Below are 26786 nucleotides of genomic sequence, written 5' to 3'. Positions count from 1 at the left end.
TTTTTGTTATCCAGTATATTTATTGTGTGCATAAAAATATTAAGCTTTTACTCTCTCCTTCATGAAGAAGATGAACATAAATATGGTGAAACATGATCTTCTTCCTATTCTTCTGGAAATGACCTGTGATTTGAAACAGTTTTTTTGTTAATTATTTATAAGTCAATATTGGACAGAATGTAAAGGACTCTCAATGGAAGCTTAATGATAAAGAAAGAAATGAAATGCAGCATAAGTAAAAGATATAGACAAATTTCAAATTTTTAATTTAAAATTAAAAAGCAATTAATTGTGATAGATGAGCTTTTAAAGAAAACAAATCAGTAAAATTATGACAAAACATTTGGGAATGTGATAAGTATATTTAAATGCATGCATTATTAGATAACCACTAAAAGTATAATGTCAAAACTATAAGTATAATTTAAAGAAAATGATAAAAGATCAAAATATATTTAATGTCTAAAGAAAATTAAAGTAAATGAATAGATGGAGTAATGTGAAAATAACAAGATATTTATTAAAACTTATATGTAATATGATTAAACTAGGCATAAAATAATTAATACTTATTATTAAATGAAAAAGATTGCCTTAAAGATCTTCTGATGGAAGATCTTTTACAGTAAAATTAAATATTATATGAAACATAGATTAAAAATATTATATTGTAAAAATATTCAAATGCTAACCAAATATATTTGATGTAACTAAAATGCAAGAAATAGTGGTAAGGCAATGACATTTAAAGCAAATAAAATAGTCATATAAATAGAGGTATAACTATCCTTTATTTACATGTAACTAATCTCAAAATTCAAAAGCCAAAATTTGGATATAAGTATGAAACTAGACAAATTTAAAATCACATTGGGAGTTGTGAACATGGGTTTTTTAAATTGTTAAGAAAAGTTGGGGCCGGAGAGATAGTATGTAGGTAAGACGTTTGTCTTTCAGGCAGAAGGACGGTTGTTCAAATCCCAGCATCCCATATGGTCCCCTGTGCCTGTCAGGGGCAATTTCTGAGCCTAGAGCCAGGAGTAACCCCTGAGCACTACCAGGTGTGACCCCCTCCAAAAAAGAAAGAGAAAAAGAAAAGCTGGTACAACAATTAACACAATTGGGAGCCTGAGTGATAATACAGCAGGTAGGGCATTTGCCTTGCTTTCCATTGACCCGCATTTGATCATCCCATATGGTACAGAAAATACCCCCAGGAGGAATTTCTGAGCGCCGATCTAGGAATATACCTTGAGAATGACTAGGTGAGGCACTCCCAAATTAACATATGATATGTGATATTTATAAAGCCCTATGTTAAAGGAAACAAAATATAAACCTTTTGTAAGCAAATAAAGTATGAACACATCCTCCAATGTCAGACACTTAAGCAAGCATAAAAAATTTCAAGGTATTGAAATAAGACAGTATGCATTTTAATCAAAGTTAAATTAAATTGGAAAGTGACAATAGAATAATTAAAATGTCCTCAAATACTTAAAAATTAATCATAGGCTTCAAAACAACTCATGGGCCAGGAAATAAATTAAAATTAAAATAGTAAAATACTTTGATCTGAATAAAAATAACATGACATAAAATCTTGTGATATATAGTTAAAATGGAACCTTTATAAATATGTACAATTTTAAATGGATAAATTGGAAAGGAATAAAGAAGAAAACACTTCAAGACATTATAAAATGAATTGCTGTGAAATACAATATTAGATTTAATTACTCTATCTGCAAGATGAAAATTCTTGAGCAAGGATCATAGTTTTACTCATAAGTTTAATATTTTCAAATGTCAGAACTCTTAAATACTCAAAATGAAATTATACACACAAAGAAATGTAATTCTTCTAACGATAGTTAGGCAAATAAATATAAAAAGTCATAAAAGTTGGGCCCGGAGAGATAGCACAGCGGCGTTTGCCTTGCAAGCAGCCAATCCAGGACCAAAGGTGGTTGGTTCGAATCCCGGTGTCCCATATGGTCCCCCGTGCCTGCCAGGAGCTATTTCTGAGCAGACAGCCAGGAGTAACCCCTGAGCACCGCTGGGTGTGACCCCAAAACCAAAAAAAAAAAGTCATAAAAGTCATTTTTAACTGAAGGTTATTTTATTATTCCTATTTTTATTCTTCCTTCTTGTTGAGAAAAACATGCCACACACATGGATGGTTGTGGTGTTGTACATTAGATCATGGTACTAGCAGATGGGTTGTGTGAAGGACTCAATGTATTGATTATTTTGTTGATTAGGTTATTCATTTCTAGTTATGCATGTCATATATTTTTTGTTACACTACTTACCAAGGTGTCCACACCTGTTGGATTACTGGTCCTACCAGAGTCAGTATTCATACTAAACCTTACAGAAAGATATTGTGATGGGATTATTGGATCATTCCCTACTCGGTGTTCTTCTCAACCCTAGGGTGTGCTCTGGTTCTTGAAAAATAAAAGAATGGGTTTCAGAAAGAAAGGGGCTCATTTTTAGGTATTCTTCTACTAAGCTGTTTTCCTTCATAGGAGCAGAAGGCTTGCGTGGTGGGATTCCTGGCCTGTGTTTTGACATTTCTGAACCCTTTCATGTACCTTTTTCACTATCTAGATTATTTCCTGTGTGGACGTTTGCTTCCATATCCTCCTTTTGGAGCCTGAGGCTCCATTTATACACACCTAAGGCTCTCTCTCTCTCTCTCTCTCTCTCTCTCTCTCTCTCTCTCTCTCTCTCTCTCACAAACACACACACACGCGCGCGCGCGCGCGCACACACACACACACACACACACACACACACACCCGGCTGTAATGCAGCTGGAATTCATTTAGCCTCATAGATCACAGACAGCAGAACTACTGGGATGGCTCTTAGTATATGGCGGCTGTATCACAACTAGAACTTGAGTTTTATACTCACAGTGCAGGTAAGGTAATCACCAAGCATCTTTGGATCCTCTTTTTGGATCCTCTTTAGTGGAAATTATTTGTCTGTATGTTCTTGATATTAGGTCTCAAATTTTGTGCTGTTACTTCATTTTTTGCATTCATTTCATTGTGAGGAGGCTTCAATTTGGTTCTATCAGCACAAGAGAAATCTATGAAAGTCAGGAGATGTAATGTCCTATTTTTTTTTTTTTTTGCCTGATTCCTGTGATACTCTAGCAAGGGCCCTCAAACTATTGCCCGCTGCCCACATGTGGCCTGCAGAGGTTTTGCCACCAATTGTCCAGTTTAGTAGTCTACTCATCCTGGGCCTATGTTCACATATGTGGAATATGCGCTGCACTCTCCGATTCTCTGCCTTCTCTCTGCCTCTCAACTTCTCTTCTCAACCTCAGGTGGGTTCCTCAAACTATAGCCAATGGGCCACTATTGTTCATAGTTTTTCTTAAAAACTATAGTGTGATCCTCCAACTGTCTGAGGGACAGTGATCTGTTTTCTGTTCAAAAATTTTGAGGACTCCTGCTCTAGAAGAAGATGTGGGCTTCCTTATTTCTGGAGTTAGATTTTACGTATTTTGTGAGAATATCTGATGGTATGTCCACACGTAGCAAACATTGAGAAGTGTTTCCTACATAGAGGTCTCAGCACCAACTCTGTATCTTCTGAGTTATTAAAATTTAAGTTTTCACCTCTTTTTTGCTTTTGAATTACAAATTTTAGCAATTTCCTCTAATGATCAATCCTTTTCTTTGTCTGTACATCCTTCAAAACTCAGGCGACAATTATATTCAAGAGATAGTAGGAGTTCCTATTTTTTAATTCTTTCTGAATTACACAATTTCTATTAAATCAACAATAATCTATTCAAAGAACCATTCATAGAAATTCTAATATTAATAAGAATTTTAAGATACATACCTGTATGCAAAAATATATTTAATATATTTGATAAAAACAATGTCTGCAGATAGGATGAGGTAAAGAAACTAGTTCTAGATTTGAAAAGTGTTAAAAAATAAGAGAACTTCAGTGGCAGACACAAAATAGCAAGTAATTAGGTCTGATTCTTCAGAGAAGGGAATAGATGAGTTCTCTTCAAATATACTAAATAAGGGATAGAATTAAGCAAAAGTATCATGTGATCTGGATCTTTTTTTTGTTTGTTTGTTTGATTATTTAGGGGCCACACTAAGTGAAGCTCAGGGAATTACTCGTATATCTGCATTCATGAATTACTCTTGGTGGTGCTTGATTTACCATATAAAATGCCAGGGATAAAACTTGTCTGTCACATGTAAGGCAAGTGCCCTACTTGTTGTATTATATCTTTATCCCCAGGCATGTTTATTCATAGTTAAAATAAATTATATTAGACATTTCAAATATTTATTGTTGATATGATATAACCAAATACAGATAAGAGTGGACTAAAATTAATTTAATATTTTTGGATTAGATACCTTGTAAAATTATGCTCAAGAGGGACTCTCTTTCGTTGTTGTTAAAATAAAAAGTGAAAAAATGTAACAGTTCGAACATAATAGTAAATATACTATAGGATTCTAGTCATCAAATCATGTACATATAAAAATCAAATAACTAAGACTTTGGCATGGGCAGGTACTTAGTCTTCAGTTTTGCGTTATGTTTGCCATCACTGCACAGGTGCATTCTTCCATTGTTCAAAAAAAGTATTGCATTTTTTCCCATGGGACTAGAAATAAGACTTGTGGTGATGCTTTGAGGCACTTCTGGTTTTATGTTCAGGAGAGACTTTTAATGGTTTTTGGTCTGGAGATTCTTCAGTGCAAGAGTTCAAATTTGAACTGTGTACACATAAAGCATGAGCTCAGTCCCCTGAACTCTCTCCGGCCCTCTTGGCCATATTTCTGTACTGTTCCTTGTGGAATTTTCTTTTTTTATGATTATCTTTATTTAAACACCGTGATTACAAATATGATTATAGTTGTATGATTACAGTCATGTAAAGAACACCCCCCTTCACCAGTGCAACATTCCCACCACCAATTTCCCAGATCTCCCTCCTCCCCACCCTCCACACCTGTACTCGAGACAGGCTTTCTACTTCCCTCATTCATTCACATTGTTATGATAGTTTTTAGTGTAGTCATCTCTCCAACTGCACTCATCACTCTATGTGATATGCTTCATGTCATGAGCTGCACCTGCCAGCCCTCATCTCTCTTGTCTCTGAGATATTGTTAAAAATGTCTTTCATTTTTCTTAAAGCCCATAGATGAGTGAAACCATTCTGCGTCTTTCTCTCTCCCTCTGACTTACTTCACTCAGCATAATAGATTCCATGTACATCCATGTATAGGAAAATTTCATGACTTCATCTCTCCTGACAGCTGCATAGTATTCCATTGGGTATATGTACCACAGTTTCTTTAGCCACTCATCTGTTGAAGGGCATCTTGGTTGTTTCCAGAGTCTGGCCCTTGTGAAATTTTTTATTAATTAAAAATCTTTTCTTGATTTTACAACATTGACTAAATATAAAATTGCTATTGATTTATTTAAACTCCAACTAATATAAGAAAGTATTCATTTCAATCCTTTATTATAGACCAGTATTATTGACCCTCTTGCCACCACTTGCTGTCTGTTTTCTATTTCCTTTTATTAGCAGAACACTATTTTTGTTTTTCTAAGATTTTTATTGCAGTCTAAAATATAGCTTCCATTATTTTTGTATAGGTATATGACATGATTTAATTAATAATGTTCTTCATAAATATTTTAATCTTGGGTTGCTGGCACTCCAATGAGTGCTGCAGATAGGGAAGTAGGTGCCTCATTCAGTGATGTACTTTCAGGGTTTGGGCACTGCAGGCAGGGAAGCAGCTTCATTCATGGTGCTGTCTAATTAAGAATACTGTATTAGGGATTATTTCTCAAGTAGAACTTGAAAGAATAATTTTAGAATAAAAAATATTTAACAGAAGTTCACTTGGTACAGTCGCTCCTAAATTGATATTATCTCTTTAATAATATTTATGTCCTTTGAATCAAACTTTTTAACTAGAATAAAGTTTTATGTTTTTGATTTTCTGTACTTAGTTGTATAATACATATTTCATGCTATTTTAATAAATACTAAGCATTACAATATTTTCTTTCTTTTTGTTTGTTTTTGTGTCACACCCGGTGATGCTCAGGGTTTACTCCTGGCTATGTACTTGGAAATCTCTCCTGGCTTGGGGGACCATCTAGGACACTGAGGGATCACACCTCAGTCCTTCCTAGGTCAATTCGTGCAAGTCAAATGCCCTATCATCTGCGCCACTGCTCTGGCCCCTTCAATATTTTCAACACACTCAAATGACAATAAAGACATTTTCAAGTGATATTATTTATCCTTTAAAATTTCTAAAATCACCTAATAATTCTGTATTGTGTTGTGTGTGTTTGTGTGCTTACATATGAAACTAAACCTCTACAATTATAAACTTCTAAATTTTAATTTGGAACTAAATTACATTACTAATAAGCAATCAATTCTCAGTGTCAAGAGGTTTAGCATGGGGGGAGGGCATTTCATGAGGACAACCTGGGTCTATCCTCTACATCCGTATGCTCTTCTCAATCTTCCAGGAGGACAGAGCCAGGCACATACCTTGAGTATCACTGAGTGTGATATAAAAAATAAATAAAAGAAAACAGAAGAGAACAATAAAAAATTAAAATAAATTATCTTATCAACACAAATAAGAATTTTTGCTCTTTTGGAAAAATTCTAGATTTGTGAATAATTCATAGAGAGATACAATCTGCAGTTGAAAACTTATTCAGGTAGCTGAAATAGGTCATTGCTGTACACTCACTCATTTTTCCCAGTGAACAGTTTATATGTAATCTGACTTTGATATTCTTCAAATGGGAAAAAAATGAGGAGAGAATAATGCCCATTTCTTACAGGGTATTATTGTAATACCTTAATTTTGGAACATAGAGATGAAACTTCAAGTTTCAAAGCCTGAAAGGTGAATTTCTATGAGCAGTACTGTGATGCACAAAATAGTAGCCACTGGATTCAGGAGTTTTAAATAACTGATAAGTTCGGAAAGGATATGCTAAATTTCTATTTTGTGATAACCACCTGCTAAATGCTGTGAATAGTATCACTGTTTTTAATAATCAAAGTATTTTTTGTTGTACCTATTGTAATATAATTACATAAAATCCTAGATTTGCAAGTAATTAGTCAAAGTCTAGGTAACTTGTTCAATATAATGACTCCAAGAGAACAAAATATCTAATTAATGATTTATTTTGATTCTATCTGCCTCTTTATCTCCTCTCTCATGCATATACTCACAAATTCTTTTGTTAAGGGTAGGACTTGGGTTAGAATTGAAGGTGCCAGTGCTCGTTTCGGCAGCATATATACTAAAATTGGAACAATACAGAGAAAATTAGCATGCCCCTGCCAAAGGATGACACACAAATTCGTGGAAGTGTTCCATATTTTTAATAAAAAGGTACTGGAGTCAGTGCAGGAGGAGAACAGATGCATAAAAAGCAAATGATTTAACCCCTGTGCTATCTCTCTGAACACATAACTATTTTAAATATTCACTGAGGTTTGGAGGAATAAAATAACTACACCATTATTTGAGTGATTTTATTCATATTTCTTATTTGGGAATTTGGGCCACACCATACTGTGCTCAAAAACTTCACCTCATTTGCCATTCCTGGTAGTCCTTGGGGGACCATTTATGGTGCTGGGAATTGAACAGGATTGACAATATGAAAGGCAAGTACCTAAATCCCTTGTACAATCTCTTTAGCCCTTGAATGAATTCTTAATTGAATGGGTTGCAACTCAGAACTAATTCTAATAGGCAGACCCTTGATTTAAATTAATATACATGTAATTTATGAAATATCTACTATCATAAGTTAGCCTATACATGAAAGACAGATAAAAATTGTCACCTTTAATATCTCAACCTTTATGGATTTATAAATCAGTATCACTGTCATTCCACTAAATCTTAAATATCTTCTACTATGGAAAATGTAATTACAGAATAAATGGAAGGACAGAACTACCTGTGGTATCTGATACAGAGACCTGTTGAGTCTCTATTGTATTGCATTTCTCTAAGTTTAAGCTATAGCTATACTTCTGTCTCATGCCCTTTTTGTCCAAAGAATTTTCAGCAAAAGGTAACATCTCTCCATCAAATACATTCCTTTACTTTTAAATATTAGAGAGTGGTTCAGTCAACTAAAGATGAAGTACATTTCTTCCTTGCTTCCTTCCCTACTAGCTACATGTTCCATGCAAAAGCCGTCAGTAAATCTTGAAAAATTTTTACTTAACATGTCTCTAATCTGATAAATTCAGAAAGCATAAAGGTTGAATCTCTGTAGTTACCTCCTTCACTGCAATAGTATCTCAGTGTGTCCTGATTTTTTCTATGTTACACAACTATGGATCATAGTTTAACCAATTTGCTATAATATTTAGGCAGTGCTCTGAAATTTATATTTATGTATTTGTTTCACAGATTAGACTGAAAGTACTGAGAAGATAAGTTATAGATGCTATAAATTTGATTATTTTACTACATGGAATTTGCAAACTCACCCTAATTTTAAAAATAAATTCTAACAATGATATATTATTTTCTGTAATAAAATCTCCATGGATATAACATTAAATGCTTACATTTGCATATTAGCTAATTAACTCACTCAATTATTCTCTATCTATATATTTTAAAGGCCATTTCAGTTTTGGAAACACCAACATATAAGTAAGTTTAATAATGTAAACAGAAAAACAAGGCTAACATATATTCTGCATTGTCCTTTGGACAAGAAGTTTCCAGTAAATCATATCTGGAGAACTAATAATCTTTTTTTGTTTGCTTTTTTTATTTTTTGTTTTTTTTTTTTAAACTAATAATCTTGTTCAATACATCTCTGCGGTTCTATGCCTCTTTATACTTGTAGGCTCAGCAATAACATGCTCAAACCAATTTTTTTCTTAACTTGAAAGTATTAATACATATGCTCATAGAATGTTATTTTATTTTATGCTTCACTTGCTCTATGATATTATTAATAAATGCTGTAACTTTCTTTGACCTCATCATCTTAAAAGACACTTTAAAAAGCTCTGCCAAAAGGCAAAAATATTTAAAAGAATAATTAATAAAATGTTACTGCTAAGGTTATAAGAATGTGAAAAAAGATTGAATTATAGCTTTTTAATTTTTACTTGAAATATTTGGATTATTTGGAGATATTTTTGGATAGACAAAGAGTAGAAAAAGGAAAAGAACTGGTTGGAAAGATATTTTTCTTTTCCTAAAAGTTGTTTAAACCACAGTATCTTTCAGAGAGATTCATGTAGGGGAGGTTAAATAATATGTCATCTCCAAAAATAGATAATTTCATATTTGTGTAAGTATTTTCCTTCAAAAATTCTTCTCCCTATTTCCTTTTCTTGAGATATTTACATATTTCAACTGCATACACTAAACCCAATGACTATATATATATATATATATATATATATATATATATATATATATATTAATATGCTACCCAAAGTATCCAAAGCATGATAGACCTCAGTTTTTGCCTGTAATTTAGTAGAATTATTTACTCTTCCTAAAATAAAAGTATTTTTAATTTTCCCATGGAAAAGCCAGATTCTTATCACATAAAATATTTAAAAAATATTATGGGTATTATTACCAGTATTACAGGTGATGAATGGAATTATGTCAGATTAAAACTAAGTTACAAAGAGTCAATTAAGTACACCGAAGTTTTGAAAGAACATATACAGATGAAACATTTTAGCAGTTAACTTTAATTCAGTCTGTGGCACAGATTAGCCTGGAACTGGGAGGAGTAGAATTGCATTCTAAATACTTCTGATTCACTTAGTCAGGAAAACATCAAGAAGCAAATACTGCAGGATAAATTGTACTAGAGAACAGTTGTCAGCAGGCATATGGTAAAGAAACTAAAGAGAATCATTCTCATTAACAAGATTTTTAAAATCTACGTCTCAAAAGCATTAAATGAACTTAATCTGCAGGATCACTACTACTCCATTATCTATTTAAGAAGATAAAATACAGGAACCAGTATTTCCTAGATGAACCAGAACATTTCCAGAATGATGAAAAGGATTCCGGCCCGCTAAGTATAAAATTAGATTGCTGAAAGACTGTGGCGGGCTCAGATTCTGAGGTCACGATGACTCTTCCTTATGCCAAGCAGATGAAATGTCAGAATAAAATCACAGCCTGGCTTTAGTTATGAATCTTAAATTAAGTGAGATAAAAAAACCTTTTGAAGTGTCATATACTATGATTTAAGTTTAATCTCCTTATTCTTACCCAGCATACCGGAAATCTTATTATATACCATGAAGAGACTGTATTTGCTCAGCTGACTTGAAATGATTTGGTACTTACTCTATGGGACCAATGAACCATCACTTGAGTCTTTATAATAGAATTAGTTTATAATGCATGATACTGACCTCATCTTATGTTTATTTTCATTAGTAATATTATAATTGTTTGACAGAAAACCATAAAATACACACTGTTTTGTTTTGTATATAATTTTGTATATAATTACCCAAACTATCTTTTCTAGTGGCAAGATAAAGTTAATTGTAGGTGCTGATCAAATATTTCTGAGGAGTGAACATAAATTTATAAATGTTTGGTAAATTGCAAATAAAAAATTTGAACCAAGATTAGAGGGAATATTTTTTTGATCTCTTACTATTTTAAATTGTTTCAGAACAATTTAAAACAATATTTAAATATATATTTATATATAAATAAAACAATATTTAAAGTGTTTTAATTATTCCAACTCCCCAATTTGAGGAATACTGGTTTGGAAGTGGTCCAATGTTGTACATAACTATATTAATATACCATATAAAGAAAATATAATGCAGGACTTTCTAAATGTGTTATTCAAGGTTACTTACCACCTTTATAAATACTTAGCATATTCGGATAAAATAGATAATTACTTTAGTAGTTAATTTTTAGAACTGTTAACTTTTATCAAAAATTATAGTACAATTCTTCGTTGGTAATGCTAAAAAATTAAAACTGAGATGTATAGAAATTATTTCTGTACCTTTCCCTCATTAAGTCCAGTTGAGGATGAAGAGCCCCCTTTTACGTTTCACTTCGTTTTTCCTTCTCTCCTAAGGGTACTTATATTTTTAATGTGATGAAAATTTTTTCTATTTTTATTTAAAAATTTTTTTTGAATTTCAGCCCAATGCAGAGATGTGCAGGGCTTACTTCTGGCTCTGTTTACAGGGATCCCTCCTGGCAGGCTTGGGAATGCTATGAGGTGCTGGAAGTAAATCTGAGTAGGCTTTTGTGCAAGAAACACTCTAACTCTCATCCCCATGATTACTTTTTAAAAACCAATAAAATATGCATTACAGTGGGTAGAGTATTTGCTTTGCATTCTGCCCACCCACGTTTGATCCTCAGTTCCCATATAGTTCCCTGAAAAATCCAGGAATAATTCCTGACTATAGGATCAAGAGTAAACCTGAGCAATACTGGATGTGGCCCCCAAACCAAATATATATATATATATATATATATATATGATCTATACAAAATCAATCAGTATATATACATATATATGTATATATAATATACATAAAATATGAGATCTAGTTAGGAGGTAAATAACTTCTAGATTTCTTTTTGTATGCTTAGCATGTTGAGACAGGTTCTGAAATTTGAGTTAATTTTTATATTCAATATCCTTCCTAACTTCACTTTGCATAATGTTTTCCAATTTCACAATCTTATCTTCTAACTAAGTTAAGCCATTTCATGCTATAGAATATTAAAGTGTCTTTAACAGCCAATAGTTTAAATGGATCATTTTATTATTATAAAAGACTAATATTTCACATATTAACTTTTAAAGACTTACAGAATTTTAATACATACCTTAATTCCTGTGAAATCTAATTTATATTTTTATCTCCAATTTAAGATGGGCTAATGATAACCAAAAAATTAATCTGTTTTATATGGGACCAAAGTCATGAAGAAATATGTAAGAGACTGAGTTCATAATGATTGTTCTAAATTGCAGGTATGTGCTATAACACTGTGCTTTAGTTACTGATTAATTATGTATAGATCACATAAACACATAGATCACGTACATATAGATCACTGATTGATTACATATAGGTTACCTATATTGATCAGATATATTTCTATTAATATAGCCTAGTTGTATAGTAAACTATACAAACTATTTCATAGTAAGCTATATTGTATACTTGTATAGTGAACTATACAAACTATTTCAAACTAGGTTTGAAAAATATGATTTATTTTATTTTGCACTATGGAAAAATCATCTACTGATACAATCTTAAATGGTTCTAAACAATTACAACTTTTTAAAAAGATAATTCCTAGAGAATTGTTTTTCTAAGAAATTCCCTAGGTGGTATTTAAGTAGCCATTCAAATACACTGTTTTATTGGGAACAAATACTAAAATATTTTATGCCTGAGGCATTTAATTTTTCTTTGTTTTATTTCTCATAAGCAAAAGCTGATGAACTGCCGTGTCATCCTAACATCTATAAAGTGCTAGAAAAATATAAAAGTATTTTCTTCTATGATCTGTTAGGGAAATGAATTTAAAAACCTTCTATCAAGCTAGATTTGCTTTTGTAGAGAAAATAGCATTGGAACAAAAAAATTTTGTAGGAACACTCCTAGGGTAATCTTGAAAGATTAATGGAAATCTCGATAGATTGATTAATGTGAACTAACATGAGAACAAAAAAATCTTTAGTACAACAGTCTTGGGAAACTTCAGTATCTTTGTGGAATTGACCTTAGAATCCCATAAGTTTCTCAAAGTGAGGATCAAATAAAGATACTCTCATGTCTCATTAGAAAGAAGGGAAGAATAGTCATTAAGTAGTATGTCTAGAGCACCCCAGAGAACAATCTGAAATCTAATCTTAATGTTTAAAACATTTGTGTTTTGAGAAGGAGAAAACAGAGCAAATAGAACTCTGGAATACTGTAACTAGAAATGGAACAGTGAGTACAGGTAGAAAAATGTTACACCAAGGAAAAATATGGGTGGAGAGCATAACTTTGAAAATTAAATCCCTAAAATAGCCAAAGTTAACTGCAGGGTCAGAGAATGCCCACACCCCAATTTATTAAGATGCTTAAGAGAAGAACAAGGAATAAAAGAATGAGTAAAGGTAGAACTGAATAGTTTCAGAAAAATTTAAAAACATGAAATATTTATAATAGAAGTGGAAAAATTGAGAAAAAGATATGAAGAAATGTATTAAATATTAATAAATAAAAAGTTTCCAAAATTAGTAACAGATACTGACACCCATAACCAGGAATCTCACCAAACACTATGAATTTTAGTATTATAAATATTTTAATTAAATAGTAATAAAACAGAAACCAAATTTAATGCAGCTAAATAAAATGCAGCTAAATATATATATAAGCCAAACCAATGACAAAACTTTGTTAAAAATCTGAGGCCGGAGTGATAGCCTTGCATGTGGCTGACCCAGGACAGATGTTGGTTTGATCCCCAGAGTCCCATCAGGTCCCATAATCCAGTAGTGATTTCTGAGCACATAGTTAGGAGTAAACCCTGAGCATCACCAGATGTGGCCCTCCTCCCAAAAAAAACAAACCCTTTGTTAAAAATCAAATTATTTATGAGGATAAAAATAATAGTTGAAAATAGAATTTAATAGAATATTTACATGTTTTCCACAAACATTAAATGTTTTTAAAAAATCTGTAGCTTTTGAAGTCATTATTTAAATTTTAACAAGAAATAAAGATTTTTTTTTACACAAACAAAAACTGGGAGAATTTATCAGTCATATTTTTCCTTTTACAAACATAAGAAAAGGGGGTCCCAAGAAGTGGCACCAGCGGTAGGGTGTCTGCCTTGCATGCGCTAACCTAGGATGAACTGTGGTTCAATCCCCTGGCATCCCATATGGTCCCCCAAGCCAGCAGTGATTTCTGAGCGCATAGCCATGATTAATCCCTGAGCATCACTGGGTGTTGCCCAAAAACCAAAAAGAAAAAAGAAAAAAAAAGAAAAGGAAGGACAAACATTAGAAAATTTGATAAACCAACAAAAAATCACAAGTAATATCAATTAAATAACTAATAATTGTATTATAAGTAATTACTTTAATAAGGAACCATGCTTTATATATCCTCTCATGGGAAAAGCAAAGCTTATAATAGTGATTTTATAAGAAATAGGAGGAAAAAGTTGTTAATCCTATGTTAAGTATCTGTAGTATTAATATATAAGTAAAACATTTTATATAGATAGAATAGTTAAAACTTGAACTGGGAATTATAGATTAGAGGTTTTCAAACATTCTCGACTATTGGCTATCACCCGTTTTTTGAGAGAAAAGTCACTTAATATCTGCTGCAAATCTTCTTTCATTAAGTGAACAAACATAAAGCACTTCCAATTATGTCCAATGCGACTGTATTGTCCAGTGGGATAGGCACCTAGTGTGAGGAGCAAAAAAATAAAATAAACTCCTGATCAGTAGCCTGGACTACCGACTGACAGACAATCAATAGCAATTTTATTGTGTTCTTCAGGTTTTTTATATTCTACTACCGATGCCTGCATGACTGGGCCCACATTGCTAAGTCTGACCAGGTTAATCAAAGGTGGAATTAAACATGAGGTAAGAGGGAAGTAATGGAGTGGGAAAAGAGACACACATGTCTGCTGCTATAAGTGGAGCAGAGCAGATGAGAAATGCTTACACCAAGGGATGGCCTTGTATCAACATCTGTGCAGGGTACAAACTGATGATCATGTCAGGAGCAATGGCTGCATACACGATCAGTCTAAAACATCTTGAAAAATGATGTTTCAAGGCAATGATGTTTCTTAGGCAGCTATTCCTAAATGCTGGGCTTCAATCATGAATGGACTATAACAGCCACAGCTGTCCTTAGATATTTCCACTGATACACAGAGGAAATATTCCTCAGTTTGGGAACTAAATTAACTACCCTATCTAAATCATATACTATATCTAAATTAACTACTGTATCTAAATTATTATTACAATTAAATAAATGCCATCATAATATTGTATTAAGTGAGACAATATTATAAAATGATTAACTAAAACACAGCAAAATCAAACAAGGGATGATTGAAAACAAATATAAGAGTGAAATTTGGGCCCAGAAAGTTACTACAGTGGGTATGGAGTTTGCCTTATATAAGGTCAGAATGAGTTTGACCAGTTCCATGACCTCTGCCAAGAGTAATCTTTCAATGCATAATCAGTATTAATACCTGAGCACACTCATGTGTGACCCCAAAGTAAATAAATAATAAATTCATAAATTTATAAATAAATAGTACAGTTAACAAATGACACATTTTAAATATGAATTTATATATGCCAATTAAAAGTGTTTAGCTTAATTTAAATGCAAGATCCAGCTAAATTTTGCCTAAAATAATTTGATTCTTTTTTACTTGGTAACATTGACCTACAACTGAGTAGAAATATAAGGAATGTAGCTGTATACCTCTTCAAATAAATTTACCATTACCAAAGTTTTAGAAAAAATCCAACCACATCCATACAACAACACCTTGAAACCATTTCTCCCACCCAGCCCTGCTTTCTCTGGTTCTGAGAATAAAATGGTTGTTTTTGTTTAATTTCACTTAGTTTATTGCTTCTTTTTATAAAGGTTTTCATTTTATGAATTAAATCTTATGAGCTTATTTAATTCTTTATTCAATTTAAGGTAATACAGTTATATATATATATATTATGAATTTTTATAGCTACTTAAGTATTCCGTTATTATATGCCTGTCATACTTTTTCCCCAATGGTATTACCATTTGGGTGGGCTTGTACTACATCTAATGGTGCTCAGGGACTATTTTTGGCTCTGCACTAAGGATCATTCTGGAAGTACTCAGGGCCTGTATGGATTGTTGAGGATTGAGCCCAGGTTAGCCATGTGCAAGGCAAATAAATGCCTTACCTGCTGTGTTATCACTCTGGTCAGCACGATTAGCACTTTTCCTTTTTCTTGTTTTTTGGGGGGAGGTGGTCACACCCAGCAGCATTCAGGGGTTACTCCTAGCTCTATGCTCAGAAATAGCTCCTGCCAGGCTCGGGGGACCATATGGGATGCCGGGATTCGAACCACCTTCCTTCTGCATGCAAGACAAATGTCCTCCCTCCATGCTATCTCTCTGGCCCCATGATTAGCACTGTTTTATACACCATTTGGACATCTGTTTGTTTCTTTTGCCTGAGAAATGTCAGCTTCCAATCTGGTATTAAATTTTGTGCAATATCATATTAAACTTTTTTCTATGTCATAAAAAGTATATATATGAACTATTTTTAGGTTATATGGAATGCATATATCTTGAGTATTCTGGGGTGAATTAGAAATCTTCTAATTTACATTATATAAGATTTCTTTGAGTGACATATAACTAGTACTTTGCATCATTTTATAATAATAAACATCATTTTAGTAATAGTAAATTGTATTTTTTGCTGACAGAAGAAAATTTTAATTTATGTTGTTCCATTTGTTTATTTCTTCTTTTAACTACCCAATTATAGAAACATTAAAACAAATTCAAGTCTAGCAGTGGTGGGGAAATAATCAGAGAATACTCAGAAAAAAGCAGAGTCATTTGTATAAGTTTTGTATTATATTTCATATTCAGACTTATTAATAAATACATTGCTGGGGATAAAGATAATGAAAAAGACTCAGTCTTCAAGTTGAATAAAAGTATAAGTTATATATGTACCCAAACATAGAATGTTAAAATACTTAGAGATAAAAAACTACTAAATATAAAATCAAAGTAGAAAAAATACTATTTTAGTTTAACGTTTCAATGTCTTACATTCAGTATTGATAGATCAAGCAGAAAGAAAATCAGTGGGATGTGCTTGACCTAACAACACCATAAATAAACTTGTTCTAAATGTCATTTATAGAACACCATACAGCAAGCAGAATATACAATAGTCACTTTTTTCTCAAGTTCACATGAGCCTTTGCCAAGATTGACCACCTTTTGGGTCACAAAACAAGCTACCAAATTTTAAAATAGAAATTACATAGAAAATTTTCTCAGAAAAAATAGAATTAAACAAGATGCAAAAATTAAAGATAACTAGAAAATTATTAAAATGATTTATATTTAAAATAATACAATTTTATGTCACTGAAGAAGCCAATATAATGCAAATTAAAAGTTCTTTTGGCACCTCAGAAATGTTCAAGAGTTATTATAGGCTCTGCACTCAGTAATTATTTTTGGCAATGTTTGGGAGATATATATGGGATACCCAGGATTATACCTGGGGCAAGAATGGGCAAGACAAGCATCTTATATGCTGTACTATCTCTCCAGTCCCTAGAAATAAAAATATTTTAATTGATATAATATATAATTATACATATATAATATATACATATATAATATACAGAATTGTACTATGTATAAAATGTGCTATGTAGTTTGAGCCACCAAGAAGTTTTAAACTTAAAATAGCTATATTCTAACCAAATATTTATCTAAAATGATCTAAGCTTTCATTTTCTAATTTTTTAGGAAACTAGAGAAATAAGAGCAATATAAACTGAAAGAAAGGAGCCAAGATAATAAAAAAAAATAGGATAGAAATTGACAAAAACTAAAATAGAATAGAAAAACAAACTCAAGTGCTGAAGTTGGAGTGATAGTATAGTGGGTAGTTCACTTATGCCCACTTATAGGTAGGTAGGGCTTGCATATAGCCTACTAACATTTGATCCCCAGCACTATATGTTCACTGCAACCTACCAACTGTGCCCTAATGTAGAACCAGGAATAAGATCTAAGCACAGAGTATGTCCCAATATGCTTTCTACGTCTATGTCTGAAATTCAATAAGATCAATTAATTAGGAAAAGAAAAATATTTATATAAAATATTTATTTAACAGAATATATCACTGTGAACTAGTGAAACACTACAGGGGGTAAAGCACTTGACTTGTATAGTACTGACTTCTACTCAATTCCTGGAACTGCATATGTCCCCCTCTGAAGGGCAAGAAGTGAAGCCTAACTACAGATTTAAGAGTAGTATCTGAGCACTATCAGGTGTGGTCTAAATTCTCTCACCTTGAATGAATATAGTTATTTGTGAGGATAGTAGCTACTATTTGCCTGTTCAATTTCCTCTTTTGTTAACCATTTATTTTAATAATGAAGGCTTAGCAAGCATTTAAAATTATATATGCATTATTATTGAACTTTATGCTTGCATTACTATTTTAGTAGTTTTTGCATACATTGTTTTATTGTTTTAGACTTCAAATTTGTTTTTGAAAGGCAAGGAGAAAGTTTATAGCTTATCTTTCTCAAATATATTTCCAAATTCAATTTTTTATTAAAAAAATTAAGAGAAATTGGGAAGTCAGTACTGGTAATCCTCAGGACTTACTCTTGATCACTCTTGGAAGGGTTCGGGGAACTGTGTGTGGTACCAGAGATTGAAACCAGAAAAGGTGTGTGCAAGGTAAATAACCTACTTGCTGTAATATCCCTCTTTCCCCAAACAACTTTCTTCATTCAAGACTTTGAAAAAGATATAGATATTTTATGTAGTCAAAATTTCTTATTCTTATATGAAAAACACTCATTTGTATTTGAAAATAAATATCTTAAAAATAATATAGTTTCAATAAAAACTTTAATTTAGCCCAGAGATTGGTTTGAAATTTTATTCTCTAAGTTTTCTATTTTAGAGATAATAAAATGAAAGAAACAGTCAGTAACATGTCTTGCCAAGATAACCCAGCTAGTTAACTTGAGGCAAAACTCACATCACAATATATATCTGGAACATTGGTTCTATAATTTTTCTATCTTATTTTTAGTCTTGTTTTTCCAACCTTAGATTAGAAATAAGAATAATTTTTCTATCTTTCTATCTTATTTCCACATTAAAAAGACCAAAATAATGCTTGAGTATTCTATAAATACATAAATATATGTATCTCTGGTATGTACAGTCACAGAATATCTTTGAAGTATAAAGCTTTTAAAGATTTCAAAAAATGTAAAAATTTAGTACTTTAAAAAGGTAACAAATTCATTTTTATATCAGATTTGATAATCATTGATATATTGGTTTGATTTTTTTAAATACTATAAGTTATTTTAACCAAGAATATTCCTACATAGACTTAATAGACTTAAAAGACAGACAATAATATCTCATTTGTAAACTTTATGACCTCAGGGTTTCACTGGAAAAACTCTAAAAGAGTTTGGATACAAAGGCGGACAAACTAAGGTGGCAATTCGGGATACCACACGGGATACCATACCTTGCATGCACTACGAGATGGCTACGAGAAAACTCTTTAACATACACTTTATCTCTAGGTAATACCTCCATTTAGGAATTGAAGCACGTGATCATTCAGATCATCGAAGCAGTACCTGAGATGTACAGACTTAAACCACAGGCTCTATTCTTTGAACACTTTTAATCAAACCAGCATTCCCTTGCTATTCTCTCCTCTCTTCTTACTACTTTTTTTTTTCTCTATTCTGCTTATTACTTTTTTCCCTTTCTCTTCCCCTTTTCTCTCTAAGGTATTTTCTCTTTTCTCTTCCTTCATACCCTTCCCATATACCCTTTCTCCCCTCCGGAAATCCAACTATCCCTTTACCCCTCAATCCCATCCAGATCTCCCACCATATTAAAATTTTTCACCCTCAGTCCTTATTCTATTAGGCATCAAGATCGACCTCCTACCCAACGAACCAGTACCCTGCACCCAGGCGAGGGGACACCCTGATAAACCCACACCTTGTCTCCTGAAAGAAAAGACAGCCAACTCCCCTGTGGACTCAATGCTTCGAGGCCCTCCCTACTAACTCTCCCTAACGCGGACTGTTCCTTGAAACTGGGCCTAGGTCCAAAAGTATCCCCAATGCAAGAACTCTTCCAAGACCTCCCTGCCGCAAATTTTTAATAATCTGAAGAAGGTCAGGGGATGTGTTAGGTAGATGCCTGGGAACCCACACACCACAAGAAAAACCCAAAAGACAATGGGAAAAACTGTACTTCCAACATAGGCATAAAACCTGTAATACACCACCTCTTACCTGCTCTCCCCCAAATGTAAGGTAGTCCTCTGCACCACTTTGGTTCCTTAAAAACTTCGTTAATTTATTTAATTTTTATTTATTTATTTTTGTTTTGTTTTGTTTTTTGTTTTGTTTTTTTGTTTTTTGTTTTGTTTTGTTTTGTTTTTAATTAATTAATTAATTTTTTTAAATGATTGTCCTACATATATATTGGTGAGCACATACTTTTTTAATTCCCTTTTTTTTTTTCCCTTTCGTTTTTGGGTATGTGACCTGTTTTGGTTATCCCATCAATCCACCCACAAATATACAGACATTATAATGTAGCACCACTTCCCCCTGCAAAGGCACACTAAGTAAAGGGGAAATCTTACATATAAAAAAAAAAGAGCTCCTATCTACTAGAGATAGGAACTCATAGTTGTTTACAATATGGGGATATCTCCTGCCTTGAAAATATGTCATGTGGAATCAACTTAGACCTCAGGTGATTAGATACCATTCATTCAGCCTTGAACCCTTGATCCCCTACATAGAAACGGCACAGCTCTTCACAACAGCTGCAGGAAACAAACTTTATCCGGGACAGCCTTGATACGGCGGGACTAACAACAAGGCCCAGCTCTAACATGTTATCCTGACAACGAGGAAAATGCGAACATCTTGACCTTAGAGCAGATTAGCCTACCTTACCAACTAAGGACAAGACAAAACCAGAAGTCTTGGCACCCTTTGGTAAGTCCAAAAACCAAGATCGGGATTTGCAGATGACTGGCTGCAAGAACCACGACCAGACTGTATACATCTTGGGACCAATAAAAAAGCCTTAGTTTAGGGCTTGAACTATGACCTGCACAATAATCATGATCCCCAGTCCCAAAGGTCCGGCAGAGACAATTGTAACAGAATGGGGCTTTTGGAAGCACAAAGAAAGACGCTATCCTAGGTGCCACCCTAGGTTCAGTGCAAAGACCAAGATCACCAAACACAGAAGATGGATTAAAATGACACTGAGGTAACAGAACCTCTAGAACCACAAAGACTGACTTCATCATAAGTCCCACCTCAGGATCTGTGCAGATACTGAGACCTCTAAACATAGAGCAGAAGTCTTCCACACACACACACACACACACACAAAAAAAAAAAAAAAAAAAAAAAAAAAAAACACCATCGGGAAAGTAAAGGATCCTGATCATGAGCAAAGTCTAGAGTTGATCCCATGACAGTATGCTCCAAGGACAGAGAAACCCCATATCTCTTAGGCCAAGTGAATTCCTTTTCGAATGACCCCAACATTTACTGTGCCAGGGTAGGAGGGAAAAAACAAATACAAAAAGCACAAAATCTTGGTTATTTTTGTGTATATATATATATATATATATATATATATATATATTACCTTTATTTATTATTGTTATTATTATTTTTGATTTATTTATCTATTTTGGTCGATTTTTCTGTTTGGGTGCGATTATTGAAAGTGTTGTCCCCAATTATATTTTTTTTCTTTCTTCCTTTCTTCTCTTTCGTTATGTGCTATACCATGTTTCTTAATTCAAGACCATGGCGTGATTTTTGTTTGTTTGTTTTAGTTTTTTTTGTTGTTGTTGGTTTGTTTGTTTTGTCTGTCTTTTGAGGTGCTTATCGATATAGCTGGAGCCCTCAATTCATGGGAGGACTGCCCTGGTTTGTCTCTAAGGAGGCGAGATTGGGGAACAGGTGACTGGGCTGCTAGAGCAGTTCACATGATCTGTGGTGGTTATTCATTGAAAATGTACCTCATTATATCTGCTTTTGCTTTTCTTGGGCAGCCCTGTCAGCCAACCCACCAGCTGTTAATCAGTTTACAAGTAAATGTAATTTTTTTTGTTGTGGGGTTTTGGTTTTTTTTTATATTTTATATTACATTTTGCTTAAAGTCCTATGAATGTATATGTGTGATTAAAATGGCTTTTTCTGTTTGAAAAAAAATAAATAAAAACCATTACAAAAAAAAAACCTCTAAAAGACTTTATTCAGCATGAGAAACACTATGAAGAAATCATATGACTTTTAAGATTACTAAGTAAATAATGCTCATGTAAACAATATGCACTTCGGGAAGAAACAAAATAGGTAAATGCTAAATATATCTTGCTTTATTTAAAACAAATATCCAATATCTACCCAATTTATATTTTTCTATCCTAGATCAAGAGTAGGAAAGGTAAGTCTGTATGAAAATTATTGAGCACATTTACTTAAGAGAAATAATGTTTATATACATTCAATTCCATTACCTCACAGTGTGTAACCATTTCTCTTAAATTGTAGTCATGATGACAAAAGGTTCATACAAATATCCAATGGGTGATTCACAGTATAAATTTAACATATTGTAATAATATATTTATTTATTTATAGTTCAGTTAATTGTTATCTAAAATATTATACTGTTTCTACAATTTATCAATCAATTTACCTTTTTTTTTTTTTGGAACCGCAATGCTTTCCAAGATGCTGGCCCCTCTCTCAGAGAGAATCCATTCCAGGTCACCCATTTTACCAAATTTTAATGTTACATATTTAGCACATGGTTATACTACTACAATTACAACTACTACTATTATTATTAATTATTATTATTATTATTATTATTATTTTGGTTTTCGGGCCATACCTGATGACACTCAGGGGTTACTCCTGGTTATGTGCTCAGAAATCACTCCTGGCTTGGGGGACCATATGGGATGCTGGATATCGAACTGCAGCCCGTCCTAGGATAACTCAGGCAAGGTGGACTCCTTACCGCTTGCGCCACCGCTCCGGCCCCTGGTTATATTATTTTTATTAAACTAGAAAAATTTCAGGGCTGGAGCGATAGCACAGCTGTAGGGGATTTGCCTTGAATGCGGCTGACCCAGAACGGATTTGGGTCATGGCCAGAAGGGTGTGGCCCAGAAAACAAAGCAAAACAAAATAAAAACCTAGAAAACTTTAAGTAGTTTTACTATTTGGTACTTTTTAAAAAATTAGTACTACTAGAATAATATTAGTAGTTTTTATGTAAGTTATCTTGCCTGATAAAATTAAAAAATCTCTCTGACTAACCATGGTATATTGAGCTACTTATCATTGTGTCAGCTTATCCTGTGACAGCCACCGAATTCTTGTTGCTCTAAAGTGAGGTATACAGATGCCTTATATGAAAAGTTTATCATATTTTAAATGAAAAAACAGATATGCCTTTGCTGATATGGAATAATTTCCATTTGATTTCAGAAGATCTTAAGAAATTATAAAGTATGGGATGTTTACTGAAGCTATACACAAGAACTAATTTTGAGTCTGTCTACCATTGAAGAGGGGAGGAAGGTGTGATTGAATTAATGTGCATGATTTGTGCCATAAAATTACTAATTTTGACTGATTTACTTGAAGCAAGCTATAAAGAATCTTATGCCCACAGAAAAATCCTGTTAATCTACACATGTCAATATGGAATATTTTATATGAGTATATTTTAACTATTATATAAATGTATAGATGTATAAATGAAATTCATTTATGTTTATAGATATTTAAAGTATCTTCTGAGTTATTTTGAAAAGACCACTGGGTCTTTGCTTTAGGGTTAAATGTGAAATCAGCAATAGAGTTAAAGGACATATTTGATGTTTTCAGATGGTGATTAGCAATGGAAAAATGAAATTTAATTAAAAATGAAAGTGATACATTTTCATATCTTTCATTATGTTTAATCTATCCTATATTTCTTCAAAACATAGGGATATTTTATTTATAACTTTGTAAAGCAGAATACATCATGTAAGTTGTTACTCAATTTTGTATTCCAGAAGTGTATTTTTGAACTTTCAATATCCTGATTTCCTATTTCCTATCACTAGATTCAAATTTTATTTTGTTATGTAGTTTGAAGTTTAGATGGCCTTTATCTTTAATTCTGTATAAACATTTAGAAAATATAGTAAGAATTAATTTTGGAAGTAGCATGTTATTTCCTAGAATCATTTACCATTTGAACTTGCATTCCTCGGACCATTTCTACTGAATAACACTAGTAAAAATCAATTTATTGATGCTCCTTTTTTTAACAAAGTAAAACCCCCAAATCTTATGTAGGAAATACTCATAATTGTCTATCTTTCTGCATCCTTTAAAATGTTTGAGTACCTGTAATTAATGTTATATAAACAACTTCTATAGAATATGTTTCTATTTTTATTTGATTTAAAGTATAACAGTAGCTATTTCTAAACATTTCTTTCTTACTTTATCCAAAATGTTAGAATATGTGGACACTAATCACGCCCAAGATTCAGAGGATAACACTCGAACAGATCAGATTTCTAAAGGCAGTCTATATGTGGGAGTGAGTTCCTATAGAGTAGTCTTCTCTCTGATTGCCAAACCTAATCCATAAACAATCCATCTATATAGTTATATAGCCCCTCTTATATATTATCCCTCCCCCCACTCCAGAATCCCTTCTACTCCCTCATCCCCCAATCCTGATCCATTATCCCTCCTTATTTAACCCTCTTTACCCTTAGTTTTTAACTCGTTAGGGACCAAGACCGCCCTCCTGCCCCAAAAAACCACCACCCAGCTCCTCAATGAAAAGATACCCTCTCATTCAGCCCCCCTATCTCGTGCCCCGGCAAGAAACTACAACCAACATGCCTGCTACCTCATGCTATGTGGCCCTTCTCACCTATCCTCAAACCGTGGACTGTTGCATGGTACCGGATTCAGTTTCAGAAAGACCCCCAGCTAAAGGACACTACATGATCCTGTAATGCTGAAAATCATGTCTCAAACTCAAGACCAAGGTGTGTGATAAAGTGCCTTGGATTTCACCCTCCACAAGAATATCTCAAAAGACCGAATTGGGAGGCCTATATTGCCTTTGTATGTTTGATATCTTTATAATAATGCATCTTAGGATGTTAATTCCTAAATATAAAGGTAACCTCTTCCATCACTTGTTTCTTCAAATACCTCTTTTTTTAAACTCAGTTTTATTTGTTCTATTATATATTTATGTATACACACACATATATGTTTATGTATGTGTGTGTATACATATATATTTTCTTTATCCTCACCAGTTTTGGTACAAAAACAAAAAAAATCTTGCCTGAAATAAAAGCTCAGGTCAAAATCAGAGCACAAAGACTGTGTAGCCTGTCATTCTTTCACAGAATAGCACCAGCAATACAATAGGACACCATACGGTTTTGTATAGGCACAGTAAAAAAGGGGAAATCATATGCACAAAAACAAGATCTTATCTTCCAGGGACAAGAACTCATACTTTAAGTAACACAGGGGAGCCTCCCATCCTGAACATGTGTCATGTGGATACAACTCAGTTTCCATGAGATTGGACAATGTTAGTCCATCCTCAAACCCCAGATCCCAGACGTAGAACTGATACAGCTCCCCACAACAACGCCAGGAACCAAATTCCGCTTGGAAATTTCTAACACCACTCTGGCATCAACTTGCGCCAGTTCTGATATGACATTCCGAAATGAGGAAATGACAACTTGATCTAAGATCAGGTTGTCATATCACATCACCTAACGGTAAGAGAAAAATCAGAAAACGTATTGTCCTTTGATCTGTGCAAAAACCAAGAATGCTAACTACAGAAAACTTACTTTGACAACCATGACTGGACAGAACTTATCTTGGGACCAATAAGAAAAACCCTTGAGGCTGGCGAGTTGGCGCTAGAGGTAAGGTGTCTGCCTTGCAAGCGCTAGCCAAGGTAGTATCGTGGTTTGATCCCCCTGCACCCCATATGGTCCCCCCAAGTCAGGGGCGATTTCTGAGCACTTAGCCAGGAGTAACCCCTGAGCATCAAATAGGTGTGACCCGAAAAACAAAACAAACAAACAAAAAAAGAAACAGAAAAACCTACCCTATGCTGTAGCCTAGGACTTGTGCAAAAATCTAGATTGCTAATCACAGAGGCTTGACTTTGACTATAGAGACTGAGCAAAGCTTTTGGAACCATAATGAAGACTAGTATCTAAGCAAAAACAAAGAACACTTGTTACAGAAGACTTACCATCACAACACTGATGGAACAGAACTTCTAGAACCATAAAGACTCTATCCTAGACCATGTCCTATGACCTGTGCAAATACCAAGATCTCTAGCTACAGTGGCCTGATTTTATCATCCACAACTGAGAGGAAAGTTTCCTGGCACCACAAAAAAAGCCGTTAAGATGTGGTAATAAACATGTATGGAGCCAGTAGTTGTTCCCATGAGAGTATGCTTCAAGGGCGGAGAAACCCTGAATCTCTTAGGCCAAGGGAATTCCCTTTTTTCCCCAATACTTACTGTGCCTATGAAAAAAAAAAAAAAAAGAAAGAAAAAGAGGAGGGCACAAAAACCTTGCCACACCAGCAGTCCTTTTTTCCCTCTTTTTTATTCCACTTTTTTCTTTCTTTTTCTCTCTTGTGGTTATTATTTGGTGATTTTTTTGTTGTTGTTGTTGCTCAGTGCATTTTTCCCTCTTTTTTATTCCACTTTTTTCTTTCTTTTTCTCTCTTGT

General features: G+C 33.3%; 1 non-coding gene and 1 pseudogene across 1 annotated transcript; both read left to right on the top strand.

Moving 5' to 3' along the window:
* Positions 1 to 2883: 2883 nt before the first annotated feature.
* LOC126017245 (heat shock protein HSP 90-alpha-like) overlaps positions 2884 to 26786 on the top strand; it is a 122861-nt pseudogene continuing 98958 nt past the window's right edge.
* On the top strand, positions 7342 to 7448 carry LOC126027515 (U6 spliceosomal RNA). The gene has a single exon (XR_007502279.1). It is a non-coding gene; the product is annotated as a U6 spliceosomal RNA (small nuclear RNA).

This window comes from Suncus etruscus, chromosome 1, assembly GCF_024139225.1.
Source record: "Suncus etruscus isolate mSunEtr1 chromosome 1, mSunEtr1.pri.cur, whole genome shotgun sequence".
NCBI classification, from domain to species: domain Eukaryota; kingdom Metazoa; phylum Chordata; class Mammalia; order Eulipotyphla; family Soricidae; genus Suncus; species Suncus etruscus.
Note: the sequence above shows the minus strand (reverse complement) of the source record. Positions and strands in the feature narration are given on the sequence as shown.